Here is a 5,330-nt window from a genome sequence, read left to right as displayed (position 1 = left end):
GACTCATTCCGTGTTATCGAGCCCTAGATGACATGGTATCCAGGTGTATCTCCCAAAAATTTTAGTACACATCTGGCCGTTGCGAGTAGTACATACAGCTTTCTGCATGGTCTTATACAGATGTTCATTTAGACCCAGCTTTTTTATGTTTTCGAGGAGGTTCTTCGGAATAACTCCAGTAGTAGACATAATAATCGGTATCGCCTGGGTACTTTGCATTCTCCATTGTCTTCGTTATTAGAATTTCCAGATCTCTGTACTTGGCGATCTTTTCAGTATATTTAGTACGTAGATCGTAGTTTATTGTTGTTAGGTATCGCCACATCAATAAGTTTTGTTTGTCTTATTAATTTATTAACTAGTACAAGATCTGCTCTAATATGTGCCACTGTTTGATCTGTGAGTACAGTGCGGCCCCAGTATAGCTTGTAGTTGTCATTCTCAAGCATACTCTCAGGGACGTATGGGACGTACACAATATATGGAAGATGGTCCGTTTGCAGAGGTCCCAGTTTGGTCATCTCTTGATGAAGGATCTTTCCCACTGAGTCATGCAAACGGGAGAAAATTATTATTATTATTATTTATTATTGTTCCATATTTTTATCTTTATATAAGTAATAGTCAGTACCTTTATAAATACGTAAATCGGATAATAGCCATTTCCTAATAATTAAGTACCTACAGTGGCAGTACATGCCGACTTACGATCACTTACAATTCACTTAATGTTTTGTTTTATCTTGTTTCCAGATCAATCAACTGTGCAAATATTTGTTGGAATAACTGTATGTTATGATATCATTGATAAAAAATATCTTCAGTTCATAAAATAGATTAATTTTCCAATTACATATTATTTGGTTAGTGATTAATTGACATCTTAGTTATTAATTAAGCTTTACAATACGATTTATATTTTATTAGCTCTAAAGCTATAAATAAGAATGATAATGAGTTTTCTTCCCACTTATGACGGAAAATGAAAGTTTTCTGCTATAAATAGAAGCCAACTATAAGTACTTATATTTACATTGTATTAATAATTCCTTCCTTTCTGCCCACTATTGATGTAGTTACATATTTACATAGTTACTAATATCGTTCCCACATGTTTTTGTTCTTTCCAGGAATAAATGAAAAATTTTAACATTATATTTTAATTAATTATACATACATGATGTGATTAATCAATAACTATAATTACTACACCAGTTTTTTGTAAGTTTGGCATCGGATTCAATCCATTCATCTGGCTCCATCTGTAATATCTCTTGGATATAATGGAAAGATAATAATTGATATTAGTTTTTATAATTATACTTTAGCCAGGATAATACATTGAAATTTTCGTAGCGACCTTAAATGAAAACTTATTTCATGAAAAGTGGTGGAGGAGCAGTTTGCAATATCTCCGTTAATAATTCACCAATTTCAATGTTTTTTGTTTTAATTTGGGGTGGCATAACAAACAAAATAACATCTGCATGGCATTTTTTGCAATATTATATTCATTAATTATCACATAAACTTTGATAAAATTAGCTCCAACTTGTACAGAATTACATTTTGATTTTATTATATTAGGGGAGTCAATAAAGATTTTGACTTCGGAAAAAATCAAACAAGCTAGAACTATTTGTAATTTGATTAAGAAATGTTTAATAAACAACATATCAAAAAGTTCTACTCTAGAAGTGGGTGCTTCATTTTTTATTAAACAAATTCACTGCGATATAAGTTGTTCTTTTTTAATAACTACAAAAATATAAATCTCAGGAAAAACTGATTTGACCATTGAAAAATTCAGAAAACTTTACACAAAAAACCCTATACAGTCGAACCCGCTTATTAGAATAACTTTTAAAGGAATATCCCGCTTTAAGGAATAGATATTTGAGGTCCTGAAACCGTCCTACTAGCCACCAAACATCTGTTATTAGAATATCCCGGTTATAGGAATACTTTTGCTTGGCACGAAGGCTATTTCAATAAGCGGGTTCGACTGTATAAAGATTTTTCTAAAACTAAATCTATAGCTTCTATAATTTTTTCTTTATAATGCAGTCACCCTTCTCACAAACATTAGCGCACTGTATAAGTGTATACTAGCGTTCGGCGAAGCGCACGATTGAGTTATTTTAATATAATTCTTTAACTAATGGATCAAATGAAATTTTAAAAATTGTACATAAAAGAAGAGCAACTAAGCTATCTTATAGTTATAATAAAAATAAATAAAATGTATGGGGATAAGTACGGTGAGGGCGGAATATGAGACTTACATGAATATTGTTTAAAAATGATTTAAAAATGTGTAACTAATACAATTTTACTTATATAACTCTCACATTTGCACAATTTACTTTTCAAAGATGATGTTTCATTAAAAAAAAATCAAAAATTTAATTGGAATGATAGGATGTCCCAAAAAATGTAATTTTTGAAGACTTTGTAGTTTTACAGATATACTACAATTTTATAGGTGCTTTTTAAAGCTTAACATGCAATCTTCGAAATGCACTACATTATTTGACTTTAGACATAAAATAAACAACTTTTTTTTAGAAAATTGAGAAAGACATAAAGTGTAATACAAAAGCCGAAAGATATCAGTTAAAAAAATGTTTGTACAAAGTCATTAAAACTTTTTTTGTATATCTTACCTAAAATATATTTAATAACAAGCTTAAAAAATAATAAATGTTAAAAAAAATTTTTGAGCTCTTATACAGTATCTATGTTTGCGTAACTTGGAACCAATTGATAACTTTTTTATTATCAGTTTTACGAAAAAAAGTTAATCCTTCCAAAATGGTTTTCATCGTATAGAATCTAAAATTCAACCATCAGATATCAAGTTTTATTAATTTTATACGAGGTATGTCAAAACATGAATTTCGGTCAAAAGTAAAGTACCTTTATATTTCACAAAATCGAAAATTGTTATTAAAAAAAGTTGTTTGGAATTAAAAACTATATTTCAATATTCAATTACATCCTTCTAATTGAAATATTGTGAACTACAAAGGTTTTTAACTAAGCGAAATTCATATTTTTTTACATAGTTACCTCGTATAAAATTGAAAAAGTTGAAAAAGACTACAGCTGTTTCGGCAGAGTGCCTTTCTCAAGTGATATATTTGATTATTGAATTCAAAATAGTCTTGATATATACAAACAACAGTGCAGGACTTATTATGGGTAAACCTCTAAGCCCATTACTATCAGATGTATTTATGAACCAACTTGAAACAACAATTTCTAAACATCCCGTATTTAAACAGTTCTTATATTGGTGGAGATACGTGGATGATATACTAGTATGCTTTACAGGAACTAACAGACAACTTGACCAATTTCTATCATACATTAATTCACTTCATAGTAATATTGAGTTTACAATAGAAACAGAACAGAATAATTCCATAAACTTTCTAGATGTAACGATTACCAGACTACACAACAAACATGAGTTCTCCGTATATCATAAACCTACCCATACTGACACAACTATACACAATTCATCATCCCATCCTACGCAACACAAATTAGCAGCATACCATAGCATGATACATAGACTGACAGAAATTCCCATGACAAAAAATAACTTCGAGATAGAACTAAACATCATTAAACAAATAGCAGTAAACAACGGCTATAACGAACAAACAGTTAACAAAATTTTAAATCAAAAACTCCATAAGAAAGCCCCGAAATTAGTGTATCCACCACCACAGAAAGAACCCAGTACCTTCTGCTCTCTCACATATACTGGCAAGATAGCAACAAAAATAGCCAGATACATAAAAAAGAAAGGAATAATACCAGCTTTCAGAACTAACAACAACTTAAGCAAATATATTAAGAACAATAAAAGCCGAAAGAGAAAGCAACTACAGAGTGGTGTGTACAAACTAACTTGTGGTGACTGTCCGAAAACGTACATCGGCCAAACTGGCAGAACTTTTGACAAACGGATAGCAGAACACAAAAGGGCTTTCAACAGTAGAAAAACAGACACTCCTACATACGCACTTCACCTTCTAGATCATAATCATTCTTTCAATGAAGAGTTTCAAATTCTGCATATCCAAAATAAAGGCCTTAAGCTATCTTTTTTAGAATCTATGGAAATTAATAAACTGAAAAATACAGATTTAATTCTAAATGACCAACTCGAGACAAACAGTTCTCCACTCCTCAAACTCTTCAGTTAGAGACTTAAAAAGGCAAACACATTGTAAATTATATAACTTGAGAAAGGCACTCTGCCGAAACAGCTCTAGTCACATAGTTGTAAATAATAAATTTTGTGGAAGTATAGAAAACAAAAGTTTTCAGTGTTTTATTGTGAGATAAAACGAACTTCCATCAAGTAACGGTCGAATCCACCAATTAGTTTGATAGATGATGATTGCATCTTAGATTTTAGACCAGGTAGAGCATTTTATGAGGAATAACTTTTTTTCGTAAAATTGGTAATACAATAGTTATAATAATTGTAATAAAATGATAAATATTGGGTATCCGTAATTTGAGAAAAATTTTAATTTTTTTCCAATTAGAAGGATGTAATTGCATATTAAACCATAGTTTTTAATTCCAAACAACTTTTCATAATAACAATTTTTGATATTCTGAAATATAAAGGTAGGTACTTTACTCTTTAACGAAATTCATATTTTTGACATACCTCTTATAAAATTGATAAAATTTGATATCTGGTACAGAACGTTTTATGAAGAATAACTTTTTTTCTTAGAATTGATAATAAAAATGGTTCCCATATGGTCTCCCATATGGTTCCTAGTTACGCAGACATACGTATAAGAGCTCAAAATGTTTGAATTCTCAAATTGTAATGTCATATTCGGATTTAGCATTATCAAAAACAAAATAGGAACATATTTTATCAAAGTAAAATGATGAATTCAACGATATTTTCATAATTATTTATACAAAATAATAATTGTTATTGTTTAAACTATTAATAAACAATTAGCGACTAAATCTGCGAGTAGAACTTTTTATCTTAACATGTATATAAACTAACAAAAAAAAAAGGTTTAGAAAAATATAAGTTTGTTTGAATTTTTTTTCCGAAACAATGCATATTTTCGTTCTCTATTGACTCCCTTATGTACTACTGGGCTACCAATCTACACACCAAGCGCAACACAGAAAAACTCAACAACATTCTTACGAAAACACATAAAAGTACATTTTAATTATGGTGACAATTATTATTTATTTCGATATTGGTTTCCATCGGTGTCATTTAGAGTAATTTGATTTTTATATAATAATATAAAACATTCTTAATCAGA

This window comes from Diabrotica virgifera, chromosome 1 (assembly GCF_917563875.1).
Source record: "Diabrotica virgifera virgifera chromosome 1, PGI_DIABVI_V3a".
In the NCBI taxonomy this organism is placed as follows: domain Eukaryota; kingdom Metazoa; phylum Arthropoda; class Insecta; order Coleoptera; family Chrysomelidae; genus Diabrotica; species Diabrotica virgifera.
The sequence above is the reverse complement of the archived record's forward strand: the minus strand, read 5'-3'. Positions refer to the sequence as shown.